Raw genomic sequence first — 20129 nt, forward strand, 5'->3', positions numbered from 1 at the left:
CACCACCAACGGTCTCCCCCCAAATGCCAAAACCCCACAAAACCATCCCGAGCGCCCCGAAATGTAATTCGGGCCTGAGTAGGTTTTTTTTAAGTTCTTCAAACAATAACAGACGTGCTTAGCCAACCAATAAGCCGGCCCGAGAAAAAGGAAAGGGTAGAGCTTCAGGTAAAGCAACGTCCAATCACCGCGGCGGACCTCTAAGGCGAAGCAAACCAGGCCCCCAGCGAAAGAAGGCGCGTCCTGCGGGGAAAAAAGAGAGGAAGAGGCGGTGGAAAAGTCGGGAGCTCTCGCGAGAGCTGTTTCCCCACTCTTTCCTCCCTCCCCCCCCGTTCCGTGTCTGCTCGCGACTGGGTGAATGCGCAGCTGCCATGTTGGTTGCTATGCTGCTGCCTGTCTGAGGGGCAGGCGGAAGGGGAAGAAAAAAAAAAGGAAGGAGGGAGGGAGGCTGGCTCTGGGGAGGGGAGGAAGACGAGAGGAGGAGGCGGCGGCAGCACCAGCACCCGCGATTGCTGCCAATCCTCGCCCCCCCCCCTTTCGAGCTTCTTTCCTCAGCGCAGACAGGCATTGCCCTGCTGGATAGCTACCGCCTTCTCCACCCCCTCCCCTTCCTCACCCTCCGGCTCCAGGCGAAGGAAGCGAGAGAGAAGAGGAAAGAAATCCTCCTTGGGGGTGGGTGGGGTAAGAGACGGAGGGGTGCTTTTCCCTCAGGGAGGCGACGACCGAACACCCCACCACCACACACACACGCATAACCTTCGCTCGGTTTGTCCCCCCCCCGTGGCTGGGGAGGCGGGAAGACTCTCCTGTTCCCCCCCTCCCTCCCTCCATCCTCGCCTTTTTTCTGCTTGCAGGAGGAATGTGGGGGGGCCTTGAGTGGAGAGTGGGGCGCTGGGGGCAACGGCTGCGGGAGACCCCCCTTCCTTTCGGCCTGGTGGTGTTGCGCGGGGGCACAAGAACTAAACTGAACTGAGCGGAGGGCTTGAACTCGCCCTTTTTTGGGGGGGGGATACCCCCCCATTCCTCCTCCCCTCCACTTTTTTTTTAAAAAAATAACCTTTCGGCTTTCGAGTTGGTTTATTGCTTCGTTGCCGTTCCCTGGAAGGACGAGGCTTGTTATATATGAAGGTAAGGAAATATCTCTTCTTTTTAATATATTTAGATCTCTCTCTTCCCCCCCCCTCTCTCTTTATCTATATCTATCATCTATCTAATCTATAAAAGAAACTTGTCAGGTTAAAGTGGGAGAAACTCCCCACAGCCACCCTCTCTCCCCCCCCCCCTCTACTGCTCCGAAATATTATTACGTCGTTTCTCTATACTTAGTTAAAAGGTGGAGGAGAGGATACCCGCCAAATCGCCACTCCGCTCTCTGCGGATTGCTCGGGTTCTTGAGTGTGAATTCTGGGTTGAACCCCCCCCCCCCCCCCAACATATAGATGTTGGACGGTAACTCGGAAAAGGTGCCTGAGGTTGGTTGGTTGATGGCTTGGAAGTGGCCGGGACGACATTGCTCGCCTTGGTGTCCCAGGAAATTTTGGAATTTCCTGGGACACCCCCACCCTGGAGGAACACCACGTCCCTTCAAAGATTATTAGTTCCAATTGCTCTAGAAACATTTGGGGGGGGGAGAGGGGCGGTTAGGGTAATAAGCTGGTGTCTTGTCTGCTGGCGAAAGATCCCCCCATGACTTTTTAAAATTATTATATTTTATTCTCCCCTTTTCTTATCCTGCGAAGCTGTGCCACGGCAGTTAGCAGAGTGGCTGACATAACTCAAAAAATTACATGCGTTTCGAAAATCCAATGGCTGTCCTGAAGCGTGCGGTGTTGCGTCGCGTCCTATTATATTAGCCGGAGCAGCAGCAGCAGCAGCAAAGATTACGTTATTCTTTAGAGGGAGTGAAGAAACGACAAAAAAAAAATTAGATCGCCTGCAGGCATGCTGAGGTCCCCCTCGCCTCCCAATTGAATTACTTAGTTGCAGAGATAAAAAGATATTTGGGAAATAAGTACTGTAATAGGAAATGATTTATAATCCAAAACGGAACTGTATTTTTTCCCCGAGCCAAATTAAGATAGATGAAATGTTTTTAAAAATATTGAAAAGGCCCCTCCTAGCCTTTTATCTTAAAGCATGTTTCCTATAGCTACTCTGAGAGTTAAAAATGAAACTAAGGTTATATTACTTTACCTGTTTAAGAGATGCATATGTATATATTGAGTTACCTCTGTCAAGGATATTTGATTGGGGCAGTATCACAATCTCAAAGCAACCACTTCCGTACCGGCATGGGCAATGTAGCATAGTAAAATGTTGTTAAATCATGAAGGAAGATCCTCTGTAGTTTTGTTTTACAATTCTAAAGTAAACCTTTGGGATGATAGTCTACCTGAATACCTCATGTAAAACTACCTTTTCTCCTTTTGTCATAGGAAAATCTGTATTAAGCTAGAAACTGAGGTTCAGAATGCCATTCAGAAAAATAGAAAGGAATAGTGGTAGTACATGTTATGTAGGGATTCCAATGTGCAACTTTAAAGCATGAAAAGAATCTTAAATACAGTACTAAGATTAAACTAGACCACTCTACTGATATATTAGCTTATTTGTGGTTGTGTATTAATGTAGAAAATTGTTTCTAACCTATTATCAAAATTCCAATCCATTATCAAAATTCTAATCTATCTGGATTCTTTCTATGCCTAGCTTACATACAGTACTTGCTGAATGTATTCCATGCTATGTTGTCACTTGGAAAGAAAAATGATTATATGTGGGCTATAATTTTAAATTTAGATATTGCTAATATCAAAATGATATACTCATGTAATAGTCATTTATAAAAGTAGCGTAATTTGAATTTCAGAAACAAAATTGTAAAACAGTGTAACTTCAGTATCAGCTTTCTGATTTTTGAAAATCCAAAACTATCGTTTGCATATATTAACTGAAAACCATATTATTTATATATACAGTATATAATAAAATTATATACTGTGTATGTGTGTGTGTGTGTGTGTGAGAGAGAGAGACAGTTAATATTTTTAGCTTATAATTTTTTAAATTTTGTATTAACTAAGGAAGGAATATATTTGTATCTTGAGGCGTTTACAAAATTTTCAGTCTATACTAGGAAGTCAATAAATTATACCCATCATATGTTTTGGACTACAGTTCTCAAACTCCTTGGCCATATTTGGATGTTGTTGATGGAGGTTGTATTCCCCTCAAAGAGAAAGCACATGAAGTTACTGCAATTTAGTTATTACTATTATTATTATTATTATTATTATTATTATTATTATTATTTATTAATTAGATTTGTATGCCGCTCTTCTCCGAAGACTCGGGGCAGCTCATAGAATACAAAAAAACTATACGACAACAAATCTAATAATTAAAAATTACTACTAAAATCCCATAAACATTAAAACCAATCAGACAACTCATTCAGTTTTGCACCACTTTTTATATATACATTAACCTTGGTATATGATATAGCTTTATCAATATAATCACATTATATAAATATATGTTTATGTTTATTTGATTTTTATCTCACTTTTATTACTTTATAAGAAATTCAAGGTAGTGAACCTGCATAATACTCCTTCCTCCTCTTATTTTCCCAACAACAATAACCCTTTGAGATGTGTTGGGATGAGAATAAATGACTGGCCCAAGGACACCCAGTTTCATGCCTAAGGCAAGATTAGAACTCAGTCTCTTCATTTCTAGGCCAGCACCTTAAGCACTATATCAAACTGCTGTATATTAACCCTATCGTAATTTTTGCTAGGCTCTGCATGGATCTGGATTCAAAATGTACAATGTGTCTCAGTGCTTACAAATGGGCATGCAAGAAGCAACTATCGGGCATGCAATTGCTTTCTTCAGCTGCAGACAAACCCAGGAAAAGGCATTCGTTCAAAATGTTTCTGCTACATGTGATTTAATGGATACCCTGAATTGCATTTTTACTTTTGAATCCAGATAACTGCACTGCTTTTACACTTGTATTCATTATTTTTAATTTTATATTTAATACATTTTTTCTCAATACATTTTATGGGATAAATTCAAAGTATACATTATACCAGTCATTTTAATAATAAAACATATTTAGGATGTTTCATTGGAAGCTACATTACAAGTTGTATGCTCTGGAGGAAGTCACTTAGTTAAATTATACTTTTTTGACTCAGTGACTGGCAGCAATCTAATGTGATCTTGGAAGCTAAGCAGAGTCGACTTTTAATATGTGGATGGGTGCTCTCCGATTATTTCATAGTTGATGGATGACAAGATTGACAATTTTAAAAAAAATCTTGGAAGAAATGGTAGATCACTTCCATTAAGTTGCTAAGAAAACTGTATGGATGGAGTTTGACTTAATAATGTGTTCTACTTGTTTTAACTCTTGATTTCATTTTGGTTAAAGGTTCTTTTGGCACGTCATGCTATTAACATTTGGGAAAGATTTGTTGTACAAATGTATTGTCATGTTCTGCTTTTATTGAAAACATGCTATAAGCATATTGAAATTAGTTTTGCTAAGAATCAGTGATCCACATCTGCAAACAGGTTTCTCTGCATCCTGTTATATAGTATGGCTTATCACATCTGTTTAATTAAGTGGTGGTGGTGATCTCTTGTTATTCTGTAAATCTGCTCAGTTTTCTCCTGCACTAGAGCTGGAAAAGGTAACAGCAAAAAGCATTGGATTGGATGAAATGGGAGGTGTCAGTGTCAAGTTACCTGTTTATATAGATTAAGTTGAAAGGAAGGCAAAGAGAAGAGAACTACAGGTATTTCATTTATATGATAACAAGTCAATTGAAAAGGCATGGAAATGAACTGCTTTTACCTTGTGGATTTAGGCTACTCTCACTATAAGATTAAATGATGACAAGTATTTGTTTAAATAATGCTATGGTTTTAAAGCCAAATTGAAGATCTTTTAGAGAAATATTACTAGTAACAAGCACTTTTACTTGCAATTTAATTGAGGTTCAATCTTTTCTAATCTTTAGTTTTGGGAGAAAAATATTTCTTTAAAGTTATTCTGAAAATATCTATTTTTTTCCAAAAAGGCAAAGGATGTATTTGTATTTTGTATATATCTCTTTTTACATCTATTACGTGCAGTATGTGATGCTGCAAAATATTACGTGGATTACACAGAATAACAAAAGCGTATATTCCCTTTCCTAGTTCCCATTTCTTGTAGATCCAGACAACTTCAGGCTAAGAAGTTGAATCAACACTTGATGTGTGAACTAGTGTGATTCAAAACATAATTTACTAGTTTCAAGAATCTAAATATGACAATATCTTTATTTGACCTGGATATATTTCAAAAAGATACTGGAAGGATTAAATATTACAAGAACTCTTCAGAGTTTATTTGGGTTGCATTTTGTCCTTTCAGATTATTGTAGAATTCTTAAAATAGTCTGATTTCGAGCAGGAGATACCTTGCCTGCATTACATTAAAACTGGACTACAACAGAACTGTATCACACAACTAGATCTGTAGACCACTTTTTCAGAAAATGGCATATCCTTGTGTCTGTCTATATTGTTTGTAACTTGCTCGTGTACTGTAGCTCAAGATAAAAGAATAGAAGAAAATGGGGAAAAAAGTGTACAATACAGTGTTCCCTCGATTTTCGCGGGTTTGAACTTCGCGAATAGCCTATACCACGGTTTTTCAAAAAATATTAATTAAAAAATACTTCATTTTTTTCCCTATACCACGGTTTTTCCCACCCAATGACGTCATATGTCATCACCAAAATAATAATTTTTGCAAATAAATAACAAAAAAAATGATTATTGTTAATAAATAATTATGTTTATAAATATCAGGATCACTAAGTGTCTTATTCAATAGTGAGTACCAGTAATAATGGTGAGTAAATGGTTGTTAAGGGAATGGGAAATGGTAATTTAGGGGTTTAAAGTGTTAAGGGAAGGCTTGTGATACTGTCCATAGCCAAAAATGGTGTATGTACTTCCCCATCCCTACTTCGCGGAAATTCAACTTTCGCGGGCAGTCTCGGAACGCATCCCCAGCGGAAATCGAGGGAACACTGTATTACATTACATGATTGAGTTATATTGGTAGCACTATTTTGGATTGGATTGAAATTTGAAGTAAATGAATGCATTTTAATATGTTTGTCATCTAAAGTTTCATCTCATTGACTTCCATACATTTAAATATTTCAAAACACAAACAAAATTGATTTTTGTAATATGCATTCATTCAGCATTGTTCTAACATAGGTATATAGATTCTGAATACATATGACATGATTTGTTTCTTTTGCTCCCTGAAGAAAAAAAAGGATGTGTGTGTGTCTTTTTGCTCAACCACTGAAACAGGTAGTGTTGGAAAGTACTATTCCAGTTACATTTGGTATGCATCCTCTCCTTAGGAGAAAACTAGCAGTTTGCTTTATGCTATACACATGTAATCACCACAAATGTAACTTGTATGTACAAGGAAGCTAGAACCTGCTGCAATTTCCTATTATAGTGGCAAGCCAGTAAATGGAATTGCCACACCTAAACTCAATTAAAGGTAATTATAAAGTGCTGGGTTTCTTTTTTTATTTTATATGCATTGAATCCAATGATAATGCTCCTCTTCATACCTTTGAGTTTTTCCTACAGTTGCTATGGCTTGTTTTCTGGTAATTTGGAATCAAGATTTTTCTGTAGTCATTCTGAGTTTCTGGAAATCATTCTGTGCTGTGTTGGAAGGATTTGGCCTTTTTGTAGCTTTCTAGAAGGACCCATAAGACATTGTTTTAAATACATTTTAGTTGTTGATTATTTCTAATTTTAACTTTAATGTATCTAATTTTAATTTTGGTCTTGTGATTTTTAGTGTGTACTACAGAATGATTTTGATACATATTGTACAGATAGTCCTGTAGGGCTCAGTTGTAGTCCCACAATAGTCCCACAATTCAGCCCAAAATTTCTGCTGCTAAGCAAGGCAGTTGTTGAATTTTGTTCCATTTTATGACCTTGCCACAGTTGATAAGTGAATCACTGCTGTTGTTTAGTAACATTGTTGTTAAATGAATCTGGCTTCCTTGTTGAGTTTGCTTGTTAGAAGTTTGCAAAAGATGATTCCATGAGCTTAGACTCTGCAATCCTCATAAACATGCCAACTTGTCAACCATCTAAATTTTGATTATATAATCATGAGAATGCTGCAGTGGTTGTAAGTGTGAAAAACAGTCATATATCACTTTTTCAATGCTGTTGTAACTTTGGTCACTAAATGAATGATTATAAGCTGAAGACTAACTGTAGTATATTACATTTAACAAACATGTACAATTTATTTCTTTATTGGATTTTTCCTTGGTAACAATGCATCCATGCCTTTTTTTAACAGATAACTTACTGATCTTTTGATCTACAATTCTGCATGTGCAGTTAACACTAAGTTATATATAGGATCACATCTACAAAAACATTTAAATTGCCTATTTTTTTCTTCCAACACAGAAATTACGTTCCCCCCTTTTCTATTAAGCTGCTGTTATATATGCTGGTTGGGGAATAATATAGTTAATGGGAATGGTATAAAGAGAAACATGGAGGATTCAGTCCCCTTCAGTAATGTCTGTTGTGTTGATGTTGCTGGATAATTAAATCTCCCTTCTAATGATCCCATTTTATTTTACTCTTTGGCTGTTATATTGGGATTATAGTTAGCACAAAAGATATACCACAAATGTCCTTTATGGATTGCATAAATCCTTTGGCTTGACCATCCTTTTGTTTGCAGAATCCAGATAAACTGTTTTAATGTGACAACTATAACTAATAGTGGGCTATTGAAAAAGACTTGGTATTAAAAATTAATCTGCATCAGTGACTAATTGATTTAAAAGAAGGCAAGTTTTCTTTCTAAAAGGGAGGAGGTTTTGCAGACATTTGATCTTGAATTACTGAGCTGAATTTTTGCAGAGTTAGGAGTGCTATGATAAATGGTTAAGAAAAATGGTTGTATCTGGCATTAGCAAGATACTATTGTGATATTAAAAAGTAGCATGTCTGGAAGAAAACTTGTACAGTATATATAACTTACGTACATTTTAACAATTTGTTAAAGAAGGCATGAAATATCTTCCTAAGTGTTACTGAATTGGGTTCCTTTTTTTATCTTAGGTCTTTTTATTTTCAAATTGACTAATCATAAGCTTTCAGTATGACTTTCTGTGCCACCTATTATCCACACTATAAACATTAGTGAACAAGCACATCTTTCTTTGGAATCTAACAACTGTTCTTTCTTTTGTGCCATGTGCATTCTGGTACCATCACTGCTTGTAAAGTACAGTAATAGAAAGCCACCAATCATACTGCTTTTAACCAAACTGCTATAACATTATTTATAGAAGGATAATGTTGCAAGTAGTCAAGGTATAACAGGAATGGTAAAGGTAAGAAATTACAACTGATCAGTTGTTTGATGAGATGGGCAGCTATATAAATTTGAAGAATAAATAAATAAAACTTTTGCTTCATAATTCAGCTGTTGCCTGTCTCTTGACTAAATTTGATGACATTATAGCTGCAGTAGTCTTTTCTAAACTACCGGTACTGATTGTGTCTCATTGATTCCAGTTGTCAATGTGAGTAGCAAATTTAATGTGCCAAAACTGACTGTCTCAATAACTCTTAACAGCTTTAAAGAAGTGGCATATAGATTGTCTGTTTGATTGGTTAACAATTATTGCTGAATTAAATATTAAAATGTGAAAATGTTTTCAAAAATTAAATATACAACAGAACTGAGTATCAGTGTTTAAAGGTGTGCAGTGTTTGTCTTCAAAGTGGGAAAGGTACTTCAAATTTGGTCTTGGCCCACCTGCTGTACCTTCCTCACTTTTCTGGACTCATTTGATAGCTATGTGGTTATAGAAATATCCTTGTTTTGAGTTAGGTACCTATGAATGAGTTCAGAGGTGTCAAGATCTGGCATCACAACAACGTCATGTAGTGTATCGGGATATTTTTTCCTCTTCACTAAACTGGTGGGGATAGAGCCAGCCCGTGATGTATCTGGCCCGTGGCTCGCAAGTTTGACACCCCTGTATTAGCTTGTTGTAGAATAATATAGGTAGTCATCAACTTACAATCATTTGTTTTGTGACTGAAGTTACAAAGGCTACTGAAAAAAATATTTTCACACTTATTGCCATTTCAGCATCCCCAGAATCGCTTGATCAAAATTCGGGCACTTGGGAACTGGCATGTATTTATGATAGTTGTGCTGCCCTGGGGTCATCTGATCACCATTTGCAACCTTCCCGGATGGCTTCCAAGAAGTAAAGTCAATGAGGACACCAGATTTGTACAATTCACTTAATAACTGCGGCAAAAAGGTTGTAAAATGAGGCAAAACTCTTTAACAACTGTCTTGCTTAGCAATGGAAACTTTGGACTGAGGAGTGGTCATCAGTTGAGGGCTTCCTGTAGTGTAATCCATCTAAGTCAGGAGTTTCAAACTTGATTTAATTTATGGACACATCAGGGGTGTGTTTGACCACAAGCGGTTGGTGTGGGTGTGGGTGTGGGTGATGTGGGAGTGGCCAGCTCAACATCACTCATGTTGGGGGATCCTGTGGTGACCTGAGTACTGTGCCAGTGAAAATGGGCCCCCACGCTCCATTTTTGGCTGCAACAGCTTCCTGCAGTCCTCTTCCAGTGGCCTCTTGAGCTGCGTTTTTGCTGGCAGAAGCACTGTGGGCCGATCCTTTGCTGTTTCCAGGGCAGTCCCATGGGTCAGATCTAAGTACCCTGTGGGCCGGATTTGGCTCCTAGGCCTTGAGTTTGACACCACAGATTTAAATGTTCCTCATTGCATCTCATATTAATGATAAAGGAATTCACTACTACTTTACAATAGTTAATAATGCTTTGGGTGAAGATATTTGTCTGTTGACATTCAGTGTCATAATGTGATTCCTCTTTTTGTAAATTCAGGAACGGGGAAGATACAGTACAGTATTTCATAACTGCTGAATTTCAAACTAGAATGGCTTAACCAGCAGTTCTTCTTTTGTAAGATGCTCCAACCTATGGGTCCTCAAACTGTGAGCCGCATGCAGCCTATCAAAGCCATTAATCCAACCCGCACAAGACCATTCATTCATTCATTCATTCATTCATTCGCCTTCTATGCCGCCCAATCCCGAAGGACTCAAGGCGGCTTACAAAACAATAATACAATATAAAAAGGTACAAAGCAATAAAAGAAATTGAATATAATATCTAAAAACTAAACCCCATAATAAAACCCATTTATTATAAAAGGGGCATAATGGCATACATACAAACCATTCATACATTTTGGCCATGAAAGATGTACAATTCATAGCCCCCAGGCTTGTTGGCAGAGCCAGGTCTTTGTAGCCTTATACGGCCAGTAGGGTGGGAGTAGTATGGACATTGGGGGGAAGTTGGTTCCATAGAGCCAGGGCAGCCACAGAGAAGGCCCTCCCTCGTGGTCCTGCCAACCTACATTGCTTAGTCGACGAGACCTGGAGGAGGCCAACCATGAGGCTACCCTGCCCACATCGCCCCATCTACCCTTCGGTCAAGCACAGAATCTATCTTTGCGAACAACCTGTTAAGGTAAGGCCAACAAATTTTGTCCTCCCGAATGCTGCCGGGGTGAAAAATGAGGCTTATAGACGCCCCAGGAGGCCAAAAAAAGTGTGAAAATGACTCACCTTTTTCCTCAAAAAACCCCTGGCGTTTCACCCGTTTTTGGCCTGCAGGATGCTGTGTGAGTGGGAGAAGTGAAAAATGGGCCCACAGACACAGCAGTAGGCCAAAAAACCTGGACAAATTCAGCTTGCTTTTGGTCCAAAAAAAGGGCCATTTTCACCCGTTTCTGGCCTGCAAAATGCTGCTGAAGGCAGGGGAAGTGAAAAATGGGGCACACAAATGCCCCGGGAAGCAAAAAAACTGGCAAAAACTTCCTGGTTTTTTACCTCCCCCACCTCTAGAAGAAAGAGAGAGAGAGAGAGAGAGAAAGAGAAAAAAGGACAGAGACAGAGATTTCTCAAAATCCTTGGGGCTGAGAAGAATTGCTAAAAAACTGAGTTTCCTGAAGTGGACCACTAGACTCCTAAACATCCGAAAAAATGATTAGTAAAAAGAAAAGTCAAGGAAAAGAGCAAAATGTGAATAAAAGCAAATACCGCTCCACTCTCCTCGCCTTTCAAAAGGTGTTAAAAACCTCATGCCAGCAGGCCAGTAGTATGAATGAGGGATGACTGAATGTTATTTATACTGGGTTTTAATTTTTACTTGTTTTTATTCATTGTATAGTAGTATTTTAATCTTAGTTACTATTTTATTGCTATAAGCTGCCTTGAATCTGCTAGAAGAGCAGCCTAAAAATTTGAAAAATCAATCAATAAAAAAGATAAAACACCCTGAGGAACAAAATAAATTAAAGTTTAATTTGTGTGCATTGTTTAATGGACTGTTAAATTGGCCACACCCACATAGTCATGTAACCTAACCAGGCCCACCTAGCCGGTCTGGCCCCTCAACAGTCTGAATTGGCCCTCTGTTTAAAAGGTTTGAGGACCCCTGCTCCAACCCATTGACTAGTTCACACATCACACTAAGTCATAATGTAGCTTATCATATTATGTACATCCAATAAATTATATTTAATTTGATAAGCAATTTTGCAATAAATAATAGCTTTTAAAAGGCCAGTCACTGGATTCAATCTGGACTACTTATGGATGATTTTAAAGTATCCCACTGGATACTTCTTCAATCAAAGAAGAGGGAGAAACGATTTTAGTTTGAAAAGTTGTTTTGAATTTTTTTTCCAGATAGTTGGAAATTTCTACAAAGTAACATAAGTAAATGTTGCTGCAGGCTGAATGTATTATGAAAATCATCTCTTCCCCCTTTACCTTATTTCATTTCATTGCTTAATAGATTTCATTTCATTTTGTTTCACTGGTGAAATCTTTTGCCATCTGGAGGTGGGGGGATTTATTCTAGGATCTCCTACAGTATATTCATTGGACAATGTTTTTGTGATCCTCAGCTCAAACATTAGCTAAAACACCTGATATGCAGATCGGCTCAAATGCTTTTCATGGAACTGTTGAAGGATGTTAAAGGGCTCAGTTGCCCCTTCCCTAATCAAGATCAATCCTCAGATTCCTAGTCTATATTTTAATATCAAGGCACTCAAGAAACCACTATATGAGGCACACCTCGAAATTCTGACACAATCTTTCTTCAGAAATATATGTGGGAAAAGGTGGAAAGCCTCTTCCTGTTCCCATGTTAATTTCTCAATAGCCCTTGCTTTTGGTAGGCCTTAAGGGTGGAGAAGTGAATGGGAGTTCTCCTGGAAGGTAAATCCTCTTTTTCTTACATTTAAAATAATCCCAACCCTCTGAAAAATTAGAAATTGTGCTGAAAGAAAAAAAAAATGACTTCATTTTGGGAAGGGGAGGGTTAAAGGTGGGATTGCAGTAATGATTTCCAAAATCCACCTGTTTCCATTTTCATCCATAATTCTCCTGCATACCAAAAAAAAAAAAGAGGTGAAACATTTTGGACCATTCTTTCTGATAGTATCACCCAAAATACCTAAGTTTACTAAGACTGTTTATTTCATGGAATATAATGCATAGTAAGTAATTGACTAAAATAATGGATATGTGTGGATAAATGGTGGCATAGTCCGCAAGTACAAGTATGTACTATATAATAGTTTTGTCTCTTGTGAAAGTTTTACTGATATGCTTATTGATTATTTTAAATCTTTGGTTGTACATTTATACAAAAATTACCAATTTCCCTAGCAAAATGTTAAACCAGTGGAAAAAAGAGGGTGCAGAGCATGGTATAAAATCTTATAACACAAATGTAAATATTCTCATACATTTATTCTTAAGCACTATGTTACTCAACCATCTTTGCTTTCTTGTCTCATCTTGTGTGTGCAGTGAAATAATTGTACCAATTTTGCTGTTTTTTTTTTAAAATGCTCATGGATATCTGGCAGATAAAGAGGTAGAATACATCAAAGCATAAGAATTAGCATTTATAATATTGTGCACCATAATTTTGCCCATGTTAAAAGCTCATCTTAGGACTGAAGATGCAGTTCCGCTTCAACACAATGTAACACCTCTAACTTTGCTTCTGATATTGGGTAGCTCATTTTCATTTTGCACGACATGTTGATGGTCTATTTAAAGCCATAATAAAAGTATCAACTATTGCAGGTTTGGAAGTTGGAGACAGGATGCACAACTAGAATAACCATGGTAAATGTATGAGTAAAGATGAAGAGGTTTTAGTAAGAAAATATGTGAGTGGTTTTAATGGGAAGAAATCTTGGCATTTTTCACAAATTTTTGGTATAAAATAACTGGTGCAAATTGCACATTGCCATGCTTCCCTGAAAATAAGACCCGGTCATATTTTCTTTTGGCCTCCGAAATAAGCACTAGGGCTTATTTTGGGGGGATGTCTTGTTTCTTTTGAGTGCCACTTCTGCAAGGTGGGGGGGGGGGGGGGTGGACATCTACCTTGCCTCATGGTACCATCCCACTTCTTCCAGCACTGGCGCGACACTGAAGCAGGAGGCCAAGAGATGTACTGGTGCTGCGGCCGCAATGCGAGGCACTTGTTGAGGCATGGATAGCCTGGCTGCGGGGGCCCTGAGCAGCTCCACCACTACCCCCATCTCGCGGCAGTGGCACCAGCATGTTTCTCAGTCTCCTGCTCTGGTGTAGACTCCTGTTAAACATGGCTACTGGTGCTGCTGCCATGAGGCAGTTGTCGGTGCATGGATGGCCTGGCTGCGGGGCCCTGAGGTAAGTTGGTGTGCATGTGACACAGCTCCACCCTCCCTCACCTCACTTATTCTCACATCGGCAGTACTGCAAGCAACCAGACAGAATGGGCAGCCGGCTAGCTGCACAGGCGCTTAAGTAGGGCTTATTTGTGGGGTAGGGCTTAAATTAGGCATACACACAAAAAACACACTAGTCTTATTTTCAGGGAAACAGTAGTAAATTCTTGGGTGAGAATTAACAATTGCTTAAAGTTACTGAAACCAATATTTAAGTTTTACAAATGTCTACTCCTCATATTGTCTGTTTATAATTCAGTTTTTAGGTATGGAAAATTGTGTAGCATTTCTTAAAGGTGAAGTTGGTTTGATAGCTATGTTTTGTAATAAACTGTAGTCATTAACAATAGATTGCCTTATGTTGATGTTGCTCTTATCATCTTGTAAGTGAGAGGATGAAGTTTTATTGCCCGAAATCAACCCTGTGCATAATCTGGGGTCCTCCTGGACTCATCACTCCTGAAAAAGCAGATATCAATCATGGCTAGAAGAGCCTTTAATTATGCTACCTGTTGTACCCTGCTCATGGTCGCTGATGCCCTGGGTCCTTTCCAGTTGGATTATTGCAATGCCTTCCAAATGAAATTGCCCTTGAGGAATATCCACCTACTTCACCTACTGCAAATTGTAGGAACACATGTAGTTATGTGTGTTGCTGGTAGAACACATTGCAATAGCAATAGCACTTAGACTCATACACCGCTTTGCAGTGTTTCACAGCCCTCTAAGCAGTTTACAAAGTCCGCATACTTCCCTCAACAATTTGGCTTCTCATTTGAGTCAATCTTGAGATTTGATCTGCCAAATTGCAGTCAGCCGGCAGTCAGAAAAAGTAGCCTGCAAAAGTAGACTGCTCTACTGCATTCTAACCACTGTACCAGATGTTATATCTCTACTTCATGAGCTGTATGAACCAGTTTGTTTCTGGGTCTAATTCAAGTTGTTAGTGTTAACTTGTAAAGGTCTGCATGGCATGGTACCAGATTATTTGAGGGACCACTGTCCCTGATTTCATCTGCTTGACCCACCCAACTGTTACACGTTCAGTTTCCCACACAGTTACAGTCATGTGAAGAAGAAAGTACATTACAGTAGTCCCTCACCTATCGCTGGTGTTACGTTCCAGACCTGGCCGCGATAGGTGAAATCCGCGATGGGGAATTTATCGACTTATAGTACTTATTTAAGTATTTATATTGTAATTGTTTGGTAAGTTTTCATTGTTTTAAGTGTTTATAAACCCTTCCCACACAGTATTTATTTTAGATACAGTATTTAAATACAGTATTTACAATTTTAGATATATATTTTTTTTAAAAAAAAAAACCTGCCGATCGAGTTCGGCGGGCTGTTTAAATCTGCCGATCGACTTCCTCAGAAACCCACGATGAAGTGAAGCCGCAGTAGGTGAAGCGCGGTATTGCGAGGGACTACTGTATCATTGAGTTCTGTGGTTTTATATATCAGGACATAGTAAAAATTGTCTAGTCCTTAGAGAGAACTACTAAAAGTAGGTAACTAGAACCTCAGATGAACAACACATGGTGTTGTACATATGGTGGATCTTCTTTGCTATAGTCCCCATATTGTAGAATCATCTCCCTCTGACAGGAGGATGGATGCATCTCTTCTGAGCTTCTGAAGCTTTCTCAAGACCTGGTTATGCCAAAAAGCCTAGGGAGCTCAAGGACAGGTGGAAAAGTGAGCTGGCTCTATTATTATTAGCATTCCTTTGTCTACTATTTGTTTTAGCCCTGCTTGCATTTTCTAAATAATAATTATTCTAGATATTATTTTGGTTTTGTTGTACACCGTCCATAACCACTTATTTGTGAGATGTTGCTGTGTAAATTAGATGAAGAACGCATAGGTAAAGAAAAGATAAAAGATTATAAAAAAGTTGTTTCCAATATTTTCAAAGTTATAAACACATTTAGCCTGTCCCTCTAAAAATACATCATAATTTACTTCTTTCCATAATTTACCTTTTAAAATAATCAGACTTATAAATCACCAGTTCATTTTTCTTTTTTTCAACAAAAAGCCTATAAGGGGGTGCTAGTTACTAATGAATGAAGTTGTTGTCCTTTTTCCAAATCAGATTAGTCAGTTTTCCCATCTCTGCTTATTATGTTATCTTCAACATTGTCTTCTGTTGGTATTTCAGAGTTTTTCCATTTTTGTGCATGTAATAGTCCAACAGCTCCTATCACACATAAAAACAATATTCCATAATTATTTTCTTATTGTGTATCCATTAGTTCCAGCAAAGGAAAAAAATGGTTTCAGCAGGGATGGGTTCCAACTTAACTCGCTGCTGGTTCGCTTCCTTCAGCGCCGTGTGGCTGCATTTTTGTGGGCAATACAAAAACCCCTCCAAAATTATTTTTAAAAAACACCAAAACAAAATGGCAACTACAGACACAGTGCCAGAAATTTGGTTCTGCGCATGCTCAGAAGAAAAATAAATTAAAAAATCGTTTTTTTAAAAAGATAGCAGCACCCATAGACCGGCACCAACTGATTTGGTTCAGTGATGTCATTGTGATATCACAAGAAGGTTGCTACCTGTTTGAGTGAACTGGTCCAAACTGGGAGGAAGCCACCCCTGGGTTTTAGTTACATGTGGCCATTAACATTTTTGATATCACTGTATGTATTTGAATCCCAAATCTCCTGTTTTTCTTTTTTTTTTTACAAATCCAGTAGGCAAGGTTAAATTATTATTCGTGTTATCCACATCATCATTATAGATTTGAGGCACTTTTATACATTCTGGATAATTATTTGGGAATCATGTACCAATATTATAACATTTTACCAGCATTTTCTTTTAAGTTATAATATAATTTTCATTCCTTTCAACCATATGTTCTGCCATATGTCCTCTTATATTATGCCCAAAATTCTTAACCCATTTTAACATATGTCAGATTATACTTCTAATGGTAAGTTGGAGGGAACCTATTTTATCTTGAAATAGTCCACATTTAGTTAATTTTATGAAAGTAAATAAAAAGAATGAAGCAAATGGTATTGTACTGATATTTGGTGTGTATATACAGTGATACCTTGTCTTACAAACTTAATTGGTTCCGGGATGAGGTTCTTAAGGTGAAAAGTTTGTAAGACGAAACAATGTTTCCCATAGGAATCAATGGAAAAGCGATTAATGCGTGCAAGCCCAAAATTCACCCCTTTTGCCAGCCGAAGCGTCCGTTTTTGCACTGCTGGGATTCCCCTGAGGCTCCCCTCCATGGGAAACCCCACCTCTGGACTTCTGTGTTTTTACAATGCTGTAGGGGAATTCCAGCAGCACAAAAACAGGTGCTTCATTGGCAACGGAAGTCCGGAGTTGGGGTTTCCCAGCGAAGGGAGCATAAGTGAAATTGCAGAATCGCAAAAACATCGAAGTCCTTGAAACCCCACCTCCGGACCTCTGTGTTTTTGCGATGCTGCGATTTCACTGAGGCTCCCCTTGCTGGGAAACTCCAACTCCGGACTTCTGTTGCCAGCGAAGCGCCCATTTTTGCGCTGCTGGGATTCCCTTGCAGCATCACAAAAACACGTAGGTCCGGAGGTGGGATTTCCCATGGAGGGGAGCCTCAGGGGAATCCCAGCAGCGCAGAAACAGGTGATTCCCTGGCAACGGAAGTCCGGAGGCGGTCCATCCCAGCGGCGGCGGTGGGTTTGTAAGGTGAAAATAGTTTGTAAGAAGAGGCAAAAAAATCTTAAACCCCGGGTTTGTATCTCGAAAAGTTTGTATGACGAGGCGTTTGTAAGATGAGGTATCACTGTACTTATTTTTATAGATCCTGAAGATAACAGCAGAAATATGCAAATATAAATCAATGTATTCATACTTGAAATAATGTTTTAATTCAGGAAGACAGATCTGTTGGCTTGAGAGATCAACTTAACTTGATTTTCAATAACAAAACACCACATTTCAAGAGGAGTTCTAAGAACAATTTGTTATATGAAATGCAAGTGAATTGCTCACATTAAAAACATACTTGTAGCGCATGGACATATAATGTGTTCCCTTTCTCTCTTTTATTATTTCTTTGTATATGAAAGCATTGCACAGAATGGAAATTTTTATTTTTCTGAATTCCTTCATAAAACTATTTTTATTCATTTTTCTGCTACATATATGCATTTAAAAATGATTTGTATCTTGCATTTTCTCTCTAGAGCTCTAGATCTACGAGGTTCGTATTGAGTAAAATAAGAATTTTCAGTTATCCTCTTTTGTTTTAAAAAAAGTTCACTAATCATAATATGTGAAATGAACCCAATTTATGTTTGCGCTACATTTTAACTGCCACCTTTTACTCAGATTCCAAATCAGAATAATATTTTGAAAAATGGCAGCTTTACATATTCATTGCCAATTAGAAAAGAAACTCATCCTGCAACTGGTGTTTATGTTAGAATGGGGTGCCATTTATAGTCTAGGATCAGTATAGGCAGCAGTGTTCCCTCTAATTTTTTTGGGGGGTGGGCGGAAAAGTATAGTGTCTGAGTGGCAGTCCCTTCGGGACTGGGCGGCACTCTTTCCCTCTCACTCTTTCCCTCTCGGCTTCTGGGCAGGTTTGAAAAACTCTGAGTTGATGATGATTTTTAAGTGAGCCATTGCTCACTGCTCAGCTTAGAGGGAACTATGATAGGCAGTCCTTGCTACCACAACTGAGCCCAAAATTTCCATTGCTAAACAAGGCAGTTTGTTGTCAAGCAAGTTTTTTCCTGTTTTATGATTTTTCTTCCCTTGTTAAACAAATCACTACAGTTGTTAAATGAATCATGAAGTCGTTAAGTGAATCTGATTTATCCCATTGCCTTTGCTTGTTGGAAGCTGGCTGGGAAATTACAAATGGTGGTTTCATGACCTTAGGACAGTGCAACTATCATAAATACATGCCAGTTGCCAAATGCCCAAATTTTGATCACGTTACCCAGGGGGATGCTGCAACGGTAATAACTGTGAAAACTGGTCATAAGTTACTTTCTTCAGTGCCATTGTAATTTTGAGTGGTCACTAAACAAATGGTTGTAAGTCAAGGACCATCCATGCCATTTGGGGAGCTGAAATCTGCTTAGATTCACAGGGATTTTGTAACTGCTCTTTAAATTCTGAGATTTTAAAACAGCATCTAGATACTGTATTTTGAGACACTATTTATTACTTTTGAAGACGTAATTGCACCAACCAAATTTTAAGCAACTAAGTGAAGTAATTTTGGCCTAGACAATATGTCCAGTAAAATTTATTGGCTATCAGTTCAATAATTTAGAAGATCGCATATAGGTCAGTTATGTTTATGGTGAGGCTTGGACAGTAAATTAATTAATTGAAATGGGGAAGGTAGAATTTAGAAGAATGGAAAGCTAGAATAAAGATTAGAAGGAAAAGGATACAATTAGAGAGCAAAGGCAAATTCGCTAGATAATATGAAAGTTGAAATGTGTATGCAAAAAGTAAATAATAGATTTTTTAAAAATGTCTTCTAAAGCACTCTCTTTTAACTAGAAGATATACGTATTAGTTATTTCTTCATCTGGCATCTTTCCATTTCAAATAAAGAAAGTTGGCGTACAAATTTACTCAGAGCCAAAATTAGTTTTCAGATTTTGCAAAGAATTGTTAGATTTATTATTCAATATAAAAAGCCAGGTAGGGTAAATAACTCTTCTCCGTACTGAAGGAGCGGGTCCAGCAGTCACATGGGTTGCTCATGTCCAATCCGGTGGAACTGAGCCTAGTATTAAAAAAGCTTGCCGGATCCGCCCCTTCCCCAGAATTCGCTCAGTTCGCATATCCTGCGGTTGTATTGTGAATGCTCGTTCAACATTCTAACACCTTCCCTTCGACCTTTCCTTCAAAAAAGTAGTAAGATTTATTGTCTTTATTCAATTACTTGCACTAATTGCGCCAGCCGCTTAAAAGAAAAAAAGAAATAAAGCGGCTCGGTTTTTTCCTTGGGAGAAGTTGCGGTTTCGTTTTCCCCCGGCGGTTTTGCCGGTTACGATTCCTGCGGCCGCTTGTGGATTCTTCTAATCCCTTGGCCTGGAGGTTCTGGTGCAAGTATTTATCATTGAATTATTATTGTATACAAATATTTAAGGGCTTATAAAATACCTCCTGCGGAGTGAGACGCCTTCTAGTCTCCTGGACTTAGTCGAT

General features: G+C 38.4%; 1 protein-coding gene across 3 annotated transcripts in view; it reads left to right on the forward strand.

Annotated features, from left to right (window-relative positions):
- The first annotated feature begins 257 nt into the window (after positions 1-257).
- The window catches only part of PTPN4 (protein tyrosine phosphatase non-receptor type 4), a 136952-nt gene continuing 117080 nt past the window's right edge, over positions 258-20129 (forward strand). The window contains exon 1 of one of the 3 annotated variants that reach the window (XM_070730088.1): positions 258-1128. The gene's annotated coding sequence lies outside the window, so the exon portion shown is untranslated. Of the gene's footprint in view, positions 1129-3634; positions 3710-20129 lie in introns of those variants that run through there. The other 2 variants (XM_070730070.1, XM_070730077.1) reach the window with 2 other exon arrangements.

This window comes from Erythrolamprus reginae, chromosome 1 (genome assembly GCF_031021105.1).
Source record: "Erythrolamprus reginae isolate rEryReg1 chromosome 1, rEryReg1.hap1, whole genome shotgun sequence".
Lineage (NCBI taxonomy): Eukaryota > Metazoa > Chordata > Lepidosauria > Squamata > Dipsadidae > Erythrolamprus > Erythrolamprus reginae.